Source organism: Rhea americana, unplaced genomic scaffold (assembly GCF_003343005.1).
Source record: "Rhea americana isolate MKP2758 unplaced genomic scaffold, rheAme1 scaffold_36, whole genome shotgun sequence".
NCBI lineage: Eukaryota > Metazoa > Chordata > Aves > Rheiformes > Rheidae > Rhea > Rhea americana.
The window spans coordinates 6266864-6285566 of NW_028186490.1; the positions used below are offsets into that span (position 1 = coordinate 6266864).

Genomic DNA, 18703 nt, shown 5'->3' on the forward strand with positions numbered 1-18703 from the left:
TCAGTTCATAATTTTTATGTCTAAGCTCATTTTTTCAAGTTGTTTACTAGTTTAGGTTATATGAAGTGGGATTTTATAGATCTCCAAGTATTTATTATGCAGTTAATATGCAAGAGTTTGTGATTTATTGCCCAAGATGCTTCCCCCCACTCCCCCTCCTGGAAGTCTCTGGGAGTCTACCTGTTGAACAACTTTCTGAAATGTTTATTGTGTTTGAGTTTATTGTGCAAGTAATGGGAAGAGAAGTGTAAGCTGATGGCAAGCACTTTTCTACTTCGAATCTTCTTGTGTAAATATTAATGCCTGCAGTCGTTGTGCTATCTTCTAACAAATTTTTGTTCATTCCTTCTAAGTGAAAATGCCACGAGTCCAAGTATTCATGACCACATTAGTAACAGTATGTGTAGAGTAGCATCTTTTATATGAAAGAAGTAGAAAAAAACTGAGAAATGTTGCAGGAGAAAAGAAGCTTATGGCAAAGCTGCATTTTCTGAAAGAGGAATGCTTCTTTCACATCAGATCAATTTCTGGCAACCTGCTGGAAAACAACTTTTTCAGAGCCAGATGTTCTGGTGCAGCCCTGCTCGCACCGGCCCGTGTGAGCCTGTATGGACTCATGTATTTATCTTGTTTTTTCTAGCTGCCTGACTTCCCAGTTGGTTCAGTTTCTGCTCATCATCTGCCGTTGGTGTTCGTTCTTCAGTTCCCCAGAGCCTCCTGTCACGTACACCCTTGAGAGAGATGGTTTGGGAATAACGACGACGTGGAAATGACACGGCTGTTTTGCGTGTCGTTCCTCTCCCCGCCAGAGGTAGGATTTCCAGGCAGCGCAGGCTGAGGGGCTGCTGGGGAAGGCCAGAGCACAGTGCGGGAGGCTGTGCGCCCRGTTCGCTAGTGGTCAAAATGGGGTGTTTTGACTCCTGCATTTTTATCCATTTCAGTCAGTGAGTGTCAGGCGTTTGCTGGGCAGGGGAAAGAGAAGCAATTAATGTAGCACATAGCTTGTCCTGACRTGACATTAATTTGCAGTTATGCTACTTGAGCAGGAAGAGCAATCAAGTCTTTACACAGTCGGGGAAAGCTGAACAGGGAACGTTGTCCAAGGCGGAAGGTCGCGATTCGAGCCCCCCGATGTATGCCGTAGGGGTCATTTGGGCTCGTGTATSGAACTGCGCGTTTACAGGTGTGCGCACGGCGGCCTCGGAGCAGTGCCGGCCCTGATGAACGCCTGTGTCACTCTTTCCATAAGATAGGAAATTGGGAGCTGTGCAGCTCTTCCAAGATTTCACTCGCTACCTTCTGAGGAGCTACTAAGAYAGAAACATGCTCTGCCGTTTTTGTTCTGTGCTCTGCGTAGTACTGTCATGGCTGTGTTGACTTAAACTCTAGTGTGATTTTCCAGTGCAATTTTCCTCTCCTGATGAAATGTCCTTAATGTAACTAGCTAAAATAAGTGTCTGTAAGGAGGCTGCCTATTAATATGCCTTGTAATTAGTATGTCCTGTATCGGTGCTCAAGAGGCAGAATTCCGGTTAGCCTCTCTGGCTCTTGGGAGCTCCCTTTTACTGTGAGCTAGGGAAAAGGCCAAATAGTCGGGGGCTCTAAGAAGAATGACTCACGGATCGGTTTCCACAGATGGGTGGCTGTGATCCTCTGTGGGGAGACTTTGTTGCCAGGACAACTGTTGCCAAGACAGGCTAGTTTTCCTTGGGAACAATTTGTGATTTCCCTGTGTTCTTTGTGTAGAGTGAACCATCTCCTTGGGTCTGTTGTTAGACCCCTGCAAGGAATTTCCCTGCTGGAATTTCAGCTCCAGTGGGAGCCAACAGGAAGGGCAAGCCACCCCCATGGTCGTCCAAAGGGAGTTTGCAGGCTTGCGTGGGTCTGCACGAATTTGTGATCTCTGAGAGCATCCGTGCACTGTGCGGACATGGGCCCCGAAACCTAGCGTGGTAAGCCTTTCCCGGCTRTGAGATCAAAGTGAACTCAGAAGCTTACTGTTCTTTTCAAAAACATACAGCTGAGAAKAGGATGAGGTCCTTAAGGATATTTTGTGTTTTAGTTCATCACTATAAAGGTTTTTACAATTTAGTACAGGGGCTGTGATCAACAACTTGTGCAGGCTGAAAGCACTGGATTCCACTGCCTCCCCCTGTCTGCAATAAGCTTGCACTTTTTGGAGTGACTGCTAGGCACTGATTCAGTGGAGATTTGCTTTGATTATCCTATAATATTAGATAAAAATTCAACTGAATGGATGCAAAGCATTTGGATTGCTAAGCTACTTTTTTAATACAAAGCAAACAAACTTAACACTCTTGCTGTCCACCAGAGGTCACCTGCAGGCCATCTGACTCRGTACTGGCTGTGCTTTGACTTGCCTAGTTAGTGTATTTCCCCTGTTGCGTACTTCTGGACCGGCAGCGCAAATGCATGGTCCTGAAGACTCTACTCTTGACTTTGAATCTTGTCTTAGAATCATTAATATTCAACATAGAAAGGCAAAATCCCCCTGAAACATAAGGAAAACGATTAAAAAAAAGTATTGGTATTTAATTGGCCCCATAATTGGAGTAGCTAATCTCCGTAACTACCCCATGCTTTGCAAGCTTCACTGAGTGTATTAAATAATTTTCAGAGCACAAAGACTCTATCTCGTATTATCAAATCTATGCAGGATTCTTATCAGGATGCTTATCAGTTCAGTCTTCATGAAATGTTTTTCCATGTGCACTTTAATTGAGAAGAAAAGTGTGGCTAGGTCTTCTGATATTCTCATACTTCAATTATATGTGAATCTCCATTTTTGCATGCTTGAGGAGGCCTGTGCTTTACAAATTTATGTTGCAACATGAATAAAACTGTCTAGAATTCTTAGCGACTGATCAATAAACAAACATGAACAATTTTTTCTAATTTTGGCAAAAAATGGGATTCCACATTTTCTTTCCTAGTTAAAGCGAAAAGCTTAAAATCGGACATGGTGTTTTATGAGCCCCTAAGTATCAAGAAAAGGCAGAAAACGTGTTTGAGCAGAAAATAAGCATAGACCTATTTTGATTCTCTGCTGAACTAAAACTCCTTTCCGTACATGTTTTATTTACAAGTGGCTGAAGGAAAAGCAAAGGAAGAGTGAGGAAGGTGCCTGCTCCTTCCAGATGAATGAGGGGCAGGAATCCCACTTTGTTCAGTAGCCCAATAGTTAGCTTGTATGCTCAGAACTTGGCATGACTGACTTTTAATTTTGTCTTGTGACTTTTTGATGGCAGGACCTAACCAATTTTTGCACAGAGAAAGATAGCACCAAACAGTTTGGAAACCTGTGCCCATATAAGTACCTGATCTTAACAGTTTTTGTATGATGCAATTGATTTATAGCAGATATCAGGATATAAACTGTGGTTTTGCATGAAGCACTGTAGTTTTTCTTTGTGTGTGAGTGGGCTGGAGCAGAAGAAAAATGTGAAACCTTGTCGTTCTCTGTCTTTCTGGCTGCCTAATTCTTCTGATATTTGGGACAAAGTTGTASCTGCTCAGATACAAGGTTTTTAAAATATGTCATGGTTTTACACTGTGCTCAGTTTTCCATTCTCACCAAGTAATGCATTTTTTTCAGAAGTCAGACAGAAAGTTGGGTAAAAAGTGGCGTGCTGGCTATGTAACAACTTTTCCCAGGTGATGGATGGCCCATGCACAGACACATTGCAAATGTATAAGGTAGGCTCCCTTACGTCTCTATGAGGGTGAAGACAGAGTATTATACATGCTGATGCTTRTGCTATTGTATCTGCCTTCTGCCATGAAAAAGGGGTCAGACTTTGTATATTACAGTGTTATTCCTATTTATCTGTGTTATTGCTATGGCATTGCTCCTAGTGTGTCCTGCTGTATAAATCTATAAATATACTCGCTAACGAGCAAATGATACTCTCACCTTGCTCTTAACACATACAGTGGACACAAGATTCAAAGTTACTTTTTATCATTAATGAGGATTGAGTCAAGCTATCAGCCCAACATGTGAAGCAACTATTCAGCCACATAGTCTTTGGGGCAGGTTGACAAGTGAAAAGAAATAGATGAAGAGCTTCAGCTCTGCTCTATCCTTCTTACTGTGCAGAAGGTTGGATATATGGTAGGTTACACAGGAAAGGAATAAATTACTGCTCATTCAGAAGAAAAAGATCCTGCACAGGACAGCATCCATTTGTGTCTTACTATGAGCTCTAATTAAACTCACTGTAGCAGTGCCTATTAAGAATGATGCCTGAATGCCTGGTCTGAGATTTTTCTGAAACAAGGTCATTCCTAGGATTTTGTTCTTCAAAGGTCTTTAATCCTACCTCTGCTTGTCTCAATGAAAACTCTGAAATGCTTTTTAAACTCCTGGCTTGGAGATAAGAGTGCTCTGTTAGCTTGACATCAAAGAGAATCAATGAGCTTGCTGTGCCTCTCAATCCATTGCTTTAGCCRTATATTATTTTGCAAGCTTCTAGAAGCTGTCACCCTGCTCTGCAGTGACAAAAATAATTGGATGTGGTTCCCACTTCTGTTTTGCCCGTGTGATGTTGCTACTGGTGAAGAATACTCAATGCTGATGGCTCCRAAGGCAGTGCTGAGACTTCAAAAGCCAAGTGTTCTCACATGTTGAGCTGCTCGCTTCTCSGAGGGAATCTTCAGAGAGCTGCACCATGTAACAAAGAGCAGCCAGACATAAGACCTCAGAATAAGTGGTATGTAGGCCAAAGGTATATTTACACATCTAAATAATGAGGAACTAAATACTCAAGCTGGGAATAAGGAGAACCAAATAATTCTAGAGGAAGGGAATGCTGCATAGAAATGATGAGGTAGAAGATGGAATTACAAATCCAGTGAAGAGAAACACTTAATAATCTGTGAATACTATGTCACCTGCCCTTATGATTTTTACTTGTCATCTGATGCAGAAATTTACAGGAACCCTGTAATTTTAGATACTACATATAAACATGCTGCTTTGCCATAGATGAGTAAATTTCTACCACGTGGTAACCTACATTTCAATAAAATACTTCCCATGATATTGTTTTGTGTTGAGCTGGTAAGAACTAGGGACGTGGAAATTGCTGACAACCCCATCTAGTTTGTACTTCCACACTTCCACATTTAAAAGCAAAGAGAAGTTCAGGAAGGAAATATAGACCATTTAAGTGGGTTGTGAGGTTACAAGATGAGCTGTGGATGCCATGTGTTGACAGCATATTGATACCATGTTCTGGTTCTTGACCAAAATAAGAAGGGTTAGGTTCCTAATTAAAGAAGTAGATCTCTAATTCCAGATCTATATTTAATGATCTTGGCTTTACGATGTTTTTATCAAATCATGGCTGACAAATAAGACTACTCTGAACTGATTTTTTTAATCTTATTTTACTTAAATTAAACTTGTTCTGGCTCTTGAAGAGAAAGGGYGCAGAAGTAGCCTGACCAGCTACCACATCCCAATCTGATTCCACCAAGTAAGAGAATAACAGCCCCAGAAATAGGATTTTGGAACAAAATCAGTCCTGTTTGTGAGAGGGGGATAGAGGATTTGCGTTGATTTTTTGCAGCTAGCACTGTCCAGCAGAGCTTCCTCTGGATAAGAAAGTTTTCTGCTGGCAGAATTGTCAGAGACACCTTCCTCGGCATCAAATGTTGTTCATTTCAGAGCTAACCATGGCAATTTTCTTACATGCAAGCTCTTCCTGCCACTCTACTTTTCATGCCCACACAATGTGTACAGCTTAGCCAGCTGTACAATACAAGCTGCACTGGGAAGTGCAGTCTAATCTGTAGCTGTGTGACTAGCATTATAGGAAGACCAGTATTAAGAAATTTACTTAAAAGTTTAAAGTTTTATTCCTTCACCCCACATTGTTCCTTCAAGTCTCACCTCCTATTTTTAAAAATAAATGGATAGGTTTGAGTTGGACAAGGGTTTTCCAGGGATAATTCGGAGCGTGTTGCAGGAAAGACAGTCACTGAGGTCAAGCAGGACCCAAGTCAAATAGCCCTCCCTCTCCTAGGTTATTCAAAAATGGATCCACTGACTGAATAAAGGGGAAGAATCTTACAGTCAGAATGCTCATTGCCTGCAGATGTTCCAATTTTTTGGTTGTTCAGTTGTACTGTAACATAGCCAACATTTGTCCAAGGTTAGGCAAAGAGCAAAGGGCTTGCTCCCAGAATGCCATATGCAGTACCCATAAACAGGGATGATAAGGTTGAGTTGGGCAATAGTTAAATTGTGCAAGATAGAGAGAGATAAGCCAGTATACCACCTTTTCCCAAACGAAAGCAGAGAATTACAGGTTTTAGTTAAAATGTGGTCATTTGGGTCTTTTTTTTTTTTTTTCTTTTCTTGTCTTCCATTTTTAGGGAGAGGTGTCAACAGACTTATCCTCAAGGTAAAAATCCAGTAAATTTTCATTTGTTTTCTACTACATTCTGTTATGCTGGCTGTCAGGAAAGCCAGTGGTGCAAAAGAGTTTCTCTGTGTACTGATCAAGTAAAATTGTTGGTAAGTAATAGTGTCCATACTAAGATCATGCAACTCTTTCAGGTGCAGATATGCAAGTTAGAAAGGACATTTAATAGCTGCCCTACTGGAGCATTGCAAATTTACAAGGAGGAATGTTAGCAAGATGTGATCCATCAGTTCAATGGCATTCTGCCTCTTGGTATTCTCTGTATAAATGCAATAACTGCTTTTGAGGAGCAAATATTTGAATTTAGTAGGCTTCCCTGTCCTGTCAGCTTCTCAATCTCCAGGGTTAATGACTCAGAGCTGTCACCTCCAAGATTAGGTTTGAAACAAAGATTCCCTGATGCACCTTCCTGGAGCTCTTCCCTGATGTTTTCTGCATTGGGTGAATCGTGTCCTAAAGCATTTCTTGTGGAGGAACAGAAGAAATTCTTGAGATTTATGTCTTGAAGTAAGCGCTCCTACATCACCTTCGGAACTACCTACCTCCTAAATATAAAAGAAGTTTCATTGCATCTTTCAGGGCCAAATTCTGATCTCTCTGTTGATAAACTCTGCCAATGTCTTCGGATGCAAGGACTCTGTCTTTGCATCCACAGTGATTCTCCATGTGGGTTTCTCAGTCTAAACATGCATATATATTGCAAAAGCCTTTTTTTTTTTTTTTTTTTTTTTTTAATCTAAACCACTACCACTGTTGTTGCAAATTGTTATTTATCTCCTTGGGGAGTCATTTTGCTACTAGGAAACATTGTTGCAAAATGGAATTGCAAAAATAATTTGCAAAAGGTAAACAGGCGGTTCAGCTCTCCTAGAATAAAGGGCTGGGGTGGTCAAATTGGAAAGCTTTAGAGATACTTGCATCTTAGTCCCTGGAGGAGAGGAATGCAGACCAAAACAAAGGCTTATGTGAAAAGAAATCTCTCTAGTGAGATGACTTCTCTGAGAGTTTAACATTCTGTTTTCAAGTTTTTTTTATTGGACCAATATTATGAGCGTTGTTTTGCTGCCTTCATGGGAGACAGCAGAGACATCAGCTTTCCTGGTAGTGAATGATTAACAAATATATTTTAAAAAGCCAGAAAAAAGAGGCCATCAGAGGCATGGGAAGAACTAGCCCGAGTCCATAAAGCTGGATAAGAAAACATGGGTTAAAGTTTCTTAATCTGGTCAGCTAAAAACCTTTCGTTATTTTATCTTCCTATATACAGTTGATGTTGGTGTGAACCTAAAGGAAGCAGCACAGAGAATTATGTAGAGAAGCGGCACTTTTTAAATTCTGCTTCTTAATGATAATGTTCTCGCAGTAATATGCTACTGATTATACTTTTTATTGTTCTTTATCAGATGGGACATGACAGGACAGGCTACTCTCTATGGATCATCTTTTGTAAAGCTTAAAATAAGAAGAAGTAATTAAAAGGAGTTTCAAAATTCATTCTGGATTTGATTTTCTCTCCTTATTCCAATATATAAAACTAATGTTTCCTTAGACTTGTTTTTGATTTTAGTTTGACTGATGGTACTGGGAGAATAACAGGCCAATTGACTTAAGTATGTACCTCTAACTCTAAAAGCTTATGTCATCTGATGTTTGTGGTAGTTAAACTTTTTTTTCAATTAAACACAAACCACCTTAGACACAATTGTTTCAAACTTGACCCTCATTTTAAAATCAAGGATAATTACTGTGATGCAAATGGTTAACATGTCATACAGAGCTTTTACCTTATGGTTTTATTGCCTGTTACTGTTTTCCTGCTCAGAGAAGGCAGCAAAGTATTGCAGTTCTGGGATCCAAAAGTAATTCAGCTACTGAGGAAGAATCGTGTTTTATTAATATACAAGCTCTGAAAGGAATGAGAATGAGAAGCAGTCAGATCATGACTACTTAAAAGCACTTAAACCTTTTGTAATTCAAGATATGGGTGTTTGCTGCTAGTGGAGATGCTATCTTGAGAAATACTTCAGTCTAAGTTTAGATGCACAGTAATCCTGATAGCTGTGGAGAGAAGAGTCCCAGGAGAGATGCAGTAGTCACAGGGTTTAGAATTCATCTCAAACTGGAATTCTCTGTGATTCTCTCGGCATAAGGAAAAATCCTTTAATTTAGACATGTGAGGAAGAAAGCATTAAAAGAGTTTGCAGCATGGTGAGGTAGATGACTGTTTCTATTAGATATTTTCATTAAGCCTTGAGATTTTCAGCTTCTTATAAGCTTGGTTTTCATACATACAGATACAATCAGAGGCTGGATGAAACTGTTCAGGCAGTACTCCATGTTCTTGCTGCTTTGACTGAAGAGAGGAGTGTATCTCACAAAAGAAGAGGAAGGTCTGTTTTGACAATCTATAGTCATTGTTTGAAATACAGGAGATACAGATAAGGATTTAAATGCAACACAACAGAGAAATTGAACCCAAGAACATGATGGTGAAATTTGCTCCATGTAGAATTTAGCTCATGCAGAAAAACAGCAAAAGGCCTTATTCATACAAACAAGTGCTAAATGTGAGAGGAGCAATAACATAGCTCTTTGTGATTTTCTTGATAGGAGCTACTTTCAACTAAAAGGAACTACAAAGAGCTGCAGGCTGGATTAAGCAGGAACAAATGACTATCATGATAGTGAAGCCAAATACCAGGATTTAGTCCACATTCCAATTGCAAAGTTTGGCAATTGAGAAAAAGGGTTTTGTGTAAACTTTAAGGTTTTGGCCAGAGAATGACAAAAGATTTTCCATTCTTCTTTCACTTAGTTTAAGAAAAATTTAAAACTAAGCACTTAATAGAGAGGAGGACTGTGTCTGCATTGGCAAGTAGTATGGACCAATGGGAACGTATCTGTACAGCAAAACATTTGGTGGTGGGGACCTCATGTCTGCATTATGTACTTCCTAAGCATATCACTTTGTCAAGGTGCTAGCCAGCATTTGAAATGTGTCTTCCCATTCATGTGGCCTGGTACATGGTCTGGCCTATTGGCTTGAACTGAACTTCATGAGCTACTGAAGTTAAAATACGAACCAAAGTAAACTGTATTCATTTAAAAACACAGAAAAGTTTACTGAAGATAGGACATTTTGATATTGGCTTATGTAATATAATAGATAATTTTTAATAAATAAATACGGGCTAGGGGCCAACTGGCTGAAGTGCAGCTTGTTAGAAAAGGCTCTAGGGGTCCTGGTGGACACCAAGTCGACCATGAGCCAGCAATATGCCCTTGTGGCCAGGAAAGCCAATGGTATCCTGAGCTGCATTAGGAAGAGCATTGCCAGAAGGTCGACGGAGGTGATCCTTCCTCTCTGCTCAGCACAGGAAGATATGTCTGGAGTGTTAGGCCCAGTTCTGGGGCCTATAAGAAAGAGATAGAGGTACTGGAGCAAGTCCAGCAAAGGACTGCTAAGATGATGAAGACACTGGAGCACCTGTTACATTAGGAAGGACTGAGAGCTGAGATTGCTTAGCCTGGAGAGGAAAACTCTCGGGGATCTTATCAATATGTTTAAATATCTGAAGGGAGGATGTAAGGAGGACAGGGCCAGACTCTTTTCAGTGATGCCCAGTGACAGGACAAGAGGCAACAGGCAAAAACTGAAACACAAGAAGGTCCTTCGGAATCCAACTTTTCCACCCTTTGTGCTCCTGTGAGAGCTGATGTGACTCCCTAGGCTGTCAAGCCCCTCCTCCTCCTGAAGGGTTTCTGCAAGGCCTTGGCTGTGCTTCCAGCACACCTGCAAGTACACACAGGTAAGAGGCAAGTCGTCTTCCTGTCCTTTTTCTCACATCTTTTGAGGCAAAGTTAAATGTTGTATAAAGTACATAGATTACATGGTCAACCTCACAGCTAAAATGGAAAGGATGCTGGCAACATATATGATGGTTATYACATTTGCCCACAATAAACAGAAGAGTTTTTATGTTTGGCCGGAGAGGAAGCTCTCACCTAACCCTACAAAGAGGCTACTTGTACAGTGTGAAGAAACTGAGCATCTAGTATATTCTCCAGGAGTAGTGTGAATTGTAAAAGTAGTGTAAAATGCAGTCTTAGTTTATTTTAGGGCAGCTCTGAAGTTACAACAGTTTAATGCTRTGTCACAAATGACGTTTTAGGAAGTATCCATCTACTTCCTCTGTCTGACTCGTCTGTTTTATAGCTATCATTTTTRTTGCCTAATACTATGTCTACCTGTGCAAGTAATGATATTTCTTCTCTGTACAACAGGTCATATAGGTACAGTAGAAAAGTAATTATTGGAGCTGGTAGAGCATACGAATTTTCTAGAGTCTGAYGTATCTGCTGATCTGCATCATATTTTCCTTGTCATTACTGGAAACACATCTGCAATTCTCAAGTGAGCTGTATGCCTTCTCTTCAAAAATTGGTGTCCTGCAGCTATGAAAACAAGAGGTTTTAAAAGTTTGTCTTAGAGTTTTTAATGAATATTTATTATATGAAAATGCAGGATATGCTGCAATATTTAAAATACAGATTTGGGTCAATTTAGGACACAAAAGAGACATTCTAGAGAGTAAGTACAGTCCCGTTGTGCTTCCAGGTTTAGGACTCAGTGGTAATTCAGTCTGCAGTATACTCTACTTTGAGACTGTCTCCGAAAACACTGTGATATTTTTTGTGACCATTTAATTTGGAGCTGGAATAAGATCAGTGATGTATTATGCTTGCAGTGGGTCAGCCAGTAGATTACAGTAACCTAGTTGCAGTGTTGGACATGATTTGGAATAATATTTTGCACATGTGAATTGTTCTGTTTCCCACTGTCAGTCACCTAAACCATCCAGTTGTCCTGCATGAAGATCAGCTCAGCAGCACCTAATGACAGATGTTCAAAGGCCTTCACAGTGAGAAAAAAAAAATATGTACAAATTACATGTCCAGAACAACTACTCAAAGGAGCAGTGCCAGAATCTCTGAGCTCCAGGAGCTCGTTGCAGAAGGGCAAGCTGATCCTTTCAGATTGCACAAAAGTCCACAAGGCAGAAACAAAACCTGAAAGTAGTAAATAAAGTTTTACAAATTATTGCTACTTGAAACTTTTAAACTCAGACAGKGAGGTGCTATCGGATGTGCCCTAAGTTCTGACCTTTCTCACTGCATGTTAGGGACATGTTTCTTCTTCTTTGAAAGTGTTTTCTGTTTGCTTCCAAGACGCTTAAATCAGCCTCTCTGCTGACCACTTAATTTTGCATGAATTACAAATTAATCTATATTTGCTGTTATACCACTGATTAAAACTATCTCGTTTGGTGCTAATATGACCTCTGCAGAGCATCAGAGTGATTCAGGATGAGGGCAGCATTTCTTAATCAGCTCCTGGATTTATATTTCTAAGACATAGCACRATTTCAGGCTTAGGAAGAGCTATCCTGTCACATCTGAGAAAACAGAATTCCTGAAAAGCTCTTTTCYTTCTCTTTAATGTGGCATTCTTTTTATTTGGAACTACAAAAAGGAGACAGGAGGTAATTTCATTAAATAGCAGCTTCTATTTRCTACTTTACTTTTTATATGTTACATAAATATAGGGGGAGGCAGAGTCAGCTTACGGTCAGCGCAGAGGAGAGCGCATTTCCTGCTATGGAAGGAGGCATCACTTTCTTGGGTCTGAACTCTGGTCTTGTGCAAAGCGTGCAGAGGAGGTGTGTTAGTCAAGGAAGTCTGTGGTTTTAGCACAGATGCAGTGGCTGTACCCTATGGCCCAGCACCTAGTGACATGAGGAAAGAAAAGYAATTTGCAGATTGTAGCTTGGCCAGCAATCTCCAGGAAGTGAAAGGGTGCAGGAGAGCCTGGAAGCCTAAGTGCTGTCCCATGTCTCTTTTAAGCTCCCTGGCAAACCTCTGAACAGTTAGRGCATGACTGGATCCTCTATATTAGCTCTAAGGAATAATTTTATCCTGAGGCACTTGCAGTTCATGTCCCTTGTTATGGTCTGTGACCCTAGTCGTGGTTCAGGCATYGGCGGCTTGAGTTGTTTAGATCAGTGCTGCAGGGCAGACAGTGAGAGCGCTGTTTCTGGGCTGGCTCTTCGCTCGGTTTGGTCCGTGTGTGCAGCTCGTGGCACAGTTCGTCCCGCAGAGCAGAGCATGCATGTTAATCCAGCAAGAGGCTCCTGGCAGCTCTACAGCGGGAGGGAGATACTGCTGCCTGTAAGTGGCTGGCATCCTCTCCCAGCCCTAGGGAGTGTTTAAATACAGATAGAACTTCAAGCAGCTGGRGTATACTTGGGACTGAGTGTACAAAATGTGAGAGAAATAGTCAATCCACACTGAGGTGTCTGATTTCAGACAGCCTGAGCGCGCTAACATTTTTTAGCTTCTTGGAAATGGGTTTACAATTGGCTCAGCAGTGCAGCACAAACTGAATCTCAGTGCATTTCATTGCAGCCTTGTCAGAAATCAGTAGWATAGAGCTGCAAAAAAATCTCTCATCATTCAAATCCCTAAAACTGCCCTCTGTTTCTGCGTTGCTTTGCCTTTAGTCTCTTATTTGCGCAGTCATTTGGGTTTGCAAAGCAGCTTGGTCATGTAGGTCTCAGTTATTTTCATTCCTAACTATCCCACTCCATCTTGCAGCTTGTATTTGAAATGAATTCCAGAGATGCTCACAAGGCAGTGAGAAGGCGAAGGAGGAATTAAACCATCCAGTCCTATAGCCTTCTTCTCCATCTGCAGTGAAAAACACTGAGCCATTCCTTTACTTAAACCTTAGTTTGGGGATAATGTTCAATTTTAGGCATGTACCAATACGAGAGACTGGGGATCTCATTTCAGCAGCCCAGTTCTCTTGGAGAAGATGTGTGGGCTGCATCCCTCCCCTTCCTGCCATTTGCACTGCTGGACAATAACTCTTGGCCACTTTTGCCTTGTTCTTGCAATAGGCACAAGAAAAGGCTCTGTGCAGCCTTCACCCACCCCAAGAATTATTCCCAAGCTTATTTTTTACTCTGAGACAGATGGCTGAGGAACAGTTTGTGTGGAAATATAGCTGGAAGAATGGGCACTGGAGAAACAGGTTCATGGAGAGAGATCAGTATTAAAAGCCCCCCAAAAAGCAGAGCAAGAGAGTAGGGCTGAGTCTGTAAGCTCAAAATGCACTTTGGTCTTGAAAATGAAAGCTGAGAGCCTCCAAATACTGGCAACAGCACTTTTAAGCCAAATACCAGGTGTTAGAAAATGACAGCAYACAAGAAGGTAACCTGAGGCTTCAGGGTAATATTTGCTGTTCTACTCTTCGGTGCACCAGTGTAAGATCTATTTAGCATGCTTAAGAAGCAACACGCTATTTGTGGTAACACAAGTACTGCAACACTCAGGAGCACAATTATTTTCCGTAGGTTTTGAAAACTGATTTTTAAAGGTTAGCACTTAAAATCCACTTCAGCTTTAGATGATTGCCCAAGATAACTGTGGTAATGGACTGACATTGCGAAAGGGGCACGCTGTGTATTCAGCAGGCTGGGCTCTGTGCAGAGCTGAATCACGGGGAGGCAGCTAAGCCCATGCAAAGTGCCATTGAACCCTAGCACTCATGGGCTGCACCCTCTCTTCTCTCCTGAGGTATTTCTTCTGTTGTGCAACATGCACACAACTGCAATTGCACAGTTGGGCCCTGTGGGTGGATGAAGATGCTTCTGAAAGGGCACAGCTGTGAAAGACCAAACCTGTGCTGTTCTTACTTTCTGGCTTGAATCCCTGGGACACTCTTGGAAGATGGACAAGCTATGAGGCTGCTTTAAGAACATTTGAAACTCTCCTGTAAAGGCTGGCTCCAACTCAGCAGCAACACCTGACAAACCAGCATATTGCCTCCTGCCAACCACTGATGATCCGGAGGTGAATCTCTGTCACAGCTCACTCCCTCTGTGAACTGGGCATGGCAAGTCATCATAGCTTTGATAGAGGCAGTGCTATGGCCTGCCTCCCTCGGATGAACGCAGGCAAGAATATTCAGAGAACATGCAAGCATATGACTGGTGACAAATGTGAAGAGCCACCAAAAGCTTCAGAAGAGAGGCTGAAAAAGTCAAAAGAATTGAGAAGATCGTTAGCTTGGCAACAGCTACCACTGTGACAGCATACTTACCTGAAACGATAGGTCTATGCCTTTAGTTAAACTTAACTGTATTTGTGGCACGTGAGCTACACCAGTGTGGTTTAGTTCGGTGCTTGTTTGGAATCTCATGTCTCTGCTGAAGTGAATGAAAATACAACAATCAATACAATAAGRTACCTGTAATTGTGCTGCTGTTTATATTCCGAGAACAGCAGAGAGAGGCCAGCAGACTGTAAAAGCTTCCCTAGGCACTGCTGCAGAGATAACGCTGAGCGGAGATAATGGGTATGCAGCTGCATCAAAGATGCGCATTTTGGGATCTGAGAGAAACTGGAAAGAAGTTCTCATTTGTGCATTTATGGTGGAAAAAGTATGGAGATACACACAGACTATCCTACTGGCATGCATATAGTCGTCACTGTTGTGCTTAGCAGAATGGATCTGAAATCTGGAACAGGCCAGGCTGTGGTTCAAATTGCCCTGCTAACAACAGAACAGATGCTCCTTAGCCAGGCACTGAGCTACTTGGATATGCAAGGCCTGKGGTTTTGTGTGCCAAACACATAAAATGGTTCCTAAAATCAGAGCAGTGAATGCCAAACCAAAATACAAGAAAATCAAATCCAGCAGATAGCTGAAATGATTATTAATATTTCTGGAGTTTCTCTTGCCTCACTAAGGAAAATAATTTGTTAAGCTTCAAAACAACATATAAAAGTGCTAGAAAGGCTATTATTCCATGAGTGACCTCATGGAATATTTTACTAGTTAAGTTTTTGGCATCCATGGTTATTAAATCTATCAGGGTTATTAAACATTCTCTCTGATTTGTCATGCAAAATCAGTCTGCTGTGCTTTAATAACCTACTAAAGTTTTATTTTGAATTGTACTGGCCTCAAGCAATATTCAAGATTTCCCAGTTCTCTCCAGAGGGAATTTGAGGTTCTAGGGCTCTGTTTGTTCCCCTTTGTTTTCTTTCTATTTCTCTGGGTCTTCAGCTGTCCCTTGTTTTTATCTGCTAGATGAGCTCTAAGGGGTTTTAATCAGCTAGCTAAAAAAAAAAAGAAAATACACTGCAGAGTGGAAAGAAAAAGTTGGAAATGTTTTGTAACACAGCTTGCACTAGAGGCTGCAATGGGCTCTGCCTCAGCATAAAGAAAATATCCGTGTCTGTTACCCTAATGCGAGAGCTGCTAGCCCACCTCTTCCCTTCTCAGTACCTGATTAAAAAAGAACCTCCCACTAGTTTCTCGGACTTTCTTCCTCTGAGTTTTCTCTTTCCTTACTGTCTTTTATCTTTCTCCTCGGCTGCTGGTATGCCTAAGGTGGTCTCCAACGGACAGGTGAGTACCCAGTTCCCTCGAAGGTCAACTGAAATTAGAAGATTTGAGAGGTGCTGCTGTTATTTTTTAGTTACATAGTGCTACCTTATGATCTAGCATTTCCTGAATCATTCTGTTCAGCAAAAGTGTTCTAGTGATTAAAAAAACATCCAAGAACTAGTCATTGTTTTGTTCTGTTTCCTGTGGCTACTTTCCTGAAATATTTGAAGTAACAAACAAGGAAGACATGCTATCTGATGTAGCAGAGCTATTTAAAATGCCATAGTTTCAGCTGCTTGAATTTCAGTTATGCTGCAGCAGTCTTCTAATCCTCACAAATGAATGAAAACATATGGTATTTAGGTTCATTGTGTTAATCTTTCTGATTTGAGGTATTAATTTTCACATGTCTTTTGCAAGAGAGACATGGAGCTMCTGGAGAGAGTCCAGYGYAGGGCTACGARGATGATCAGAGGGCTGGAGCACCTGCCCTGTGAGGAACGGCTGCGAGAGCTGGGCCTCTTCAGCCTGGGGAAGAGGAGACCAAGAGGGGATTTTATGTCTACAAAAACCTTAAGGGAAGGTGTCAAGGATGAGGCCAGACTCTTTTAAGTGTTGCCAGGTGACAGGACCAGAGGCAACGGGCACAAACTGAGATACAGGCAGCTCCACTCCTGTGAGAGTGACGGMGCACTGGGACAGGCTGCCCAGAGAGGYTGTGGAGTCTCCTTCTCTGGAGATATTCAAAACCCACTTGGACACAATCCTGTGCAACGTGCTGTAGGTGACCCTGCTTGAGCAGGGGGGTTGGACTAGACGGTCTCCAGAAGTYGCTGCCAACCTCAGCCATTCTGTGACTCTGTGATTTTATTAAAAGAACAGAAGACCTCAGTATAGCCCAGACTGGAACAGTAATGGCAGTAACAGGAGTGCAGTTGTAGCAATGATGATCTAAGGATATAGGTATAGCTAATGTTTACGGGAGAGGTGCTACTTTTTATTAGGGTACCAGGCATAAGCCCTAAGCTTGCATTTTGGGCAGCGAGAATTTCTTTGTTTAAATATTGCCCTATTTACTATGCCAAGATGATAAAAATATGAGTCCTTTTTCTTAATGAAAATATACACTAAAGCAATACCTGGATTGCAAACAAAGCTACTTTGGTTTGAAATAAGCCATACCTGTCCTGAGGGAATTTTCTCGCTTTTAACTTATTTACTTACCTGTGTGCTCACTATGAAATAAACYTTTTTCAAATTACATTATCTATATTATCTCTGTTAAGAGATGAGTAGCTTTGGTTCGATATTACTATTAGCCATAAAGGAAAATAGAAATAATTTCAACAAGTCATGTATTTTCATTAAGAGTTTGGCTTGCAAAGTCTTTCAGAGAACTCAGTGAGGGAGTTGGCTTGTAATTGAAGAGTATAAGTATCATCCCTTTCAGAATATCGATAACTTTTTTAGGCTTTTTGAAAACTTAATTACTAGCAAAATTACAGCAATACCCCACTTAGCTAGTGTGAAGCTCCCAGAGATTTACACTCAGAAGCTGCAGATGCTTTGTGGTAACTGAAAAGAACGAAAGGCTGTAATATCTGCCTAGTACCTCAAAGATCTAAAGTTCGCCTCTAGATGCGTGCACTAATTAGAATCTAAAATATGCCATTACAGAAGAAACAGACTCAGTATAATAAATACTATATGTTTCAACCACATAATTAGCTAAAGCATACAGAATTTTGGTGTTCAATCTGCTGAAATTTTCTGTGCAAAATGAAAATCTGTAATACCTATTTTGTCTTAATTTTCAGCTTATGACAGCAATAACAATCGTAATATGTGGCATTTCCTGGGAATTCATTACCAGTCCAGGTCCCTACAGTAAGATGCAAAGCAGCTTCATTTTATTGTGACCATCAGACCTGAACAGCAGCTTGGTGAGTTTATTATTTTGCCATATAACTCTATTTTGTGCCATGTGTTTTCAATAATGAGTTTTTCCCAAGGACTTTGAATTTCAATCACAGATRAAATAAATGCTGACAATGCTTTTGGATATATATGTTGTAACACTTATCAGTGAGACATTAGATGGGCCATTTCCCAGCAATAATAACATAATAGCAACTTAGAAGGGTTTTTTGCTATCTACAGGCTAGATTATCTTTATTTTAAATTGACGACAAAGGCCAGGTGGCTGTCTATAAGGGCAAGATATGAATTACGAGTATGCGTTTCCAAGGTAATTTTGGCCAGTGGCTGTTCAAGCATAAATTGCTTCCTATCACCACTTTTAGTAGGAGGACGCTGTATAGTTTGTCTCCATGGGAACTACAACACAGCAGGATACCTCTGTAGTTACTCTTTGCACTATTTCTAGTTAAAAAAAAAAAAAAAAAAAAAAAAAAAAAAAAACTACCCCATTATGACACTACTAATTGACATTATAATGGGTATTTTTGTTGTGCTGTTGAATAAGGTTGAGCAACTACCCCCATACTGCTGTGCAGTATTCCCATTCTGGGGCTACATGCCTAGCAAGAAAGATGGGAAATTTAAAAGCAGATAATACGGCCTACAGGATAGAAAACTGAGCTGATTCTTTGGGGGCTACTAGCTTCCTCAATGATCCTAGGAAAGCACCTCTCTAAGCTTTCATTTCCCTAGCTGTGAAACTAAGATACAGATACRTTTTGAGATTATTTAATTAAAAAGAGATCAAAATCCGTAGGYTGTGAAGTTAGAATGAGATTGTTTCTGGATTTCTGTTTGTTTCTTTCTAAAAGGA

At 40.9% G+C, this 18703-nt stretch overlaps 1 protein-coding gene across 4 annotated transcripts in view; it reads left to right on the forward strand.

The window, feature by feature from the left end:
* Nucleotides 1-3619: 3619 nt before the first annotated feature.
* LOC146591803 (pulmonary surfactant-associated protein A-like) overlaps nt 3620-18703 on the forward strand; it is a 31620-nt gene continuing 16536 nt past the window's right edge. For 2 of the 4 annotated variants that reach the window (XR_014896736.1, XM_085312334.1), the window contains exons 1-2: nt 3620-3717; nt 17727-17852. The gene's annotated coding sequence lies outside the window, so the exon portion shown is untranslated. Of the gene's footprint in view, nt 3718-4714; nt 4734-12613; nt 12681-17726; nt 17853-18703 lie in introns of those variants that run through there. The other 2 variants (XM_085312336.1, XM_085312337.1) reach the window with 2 other exon arrangements.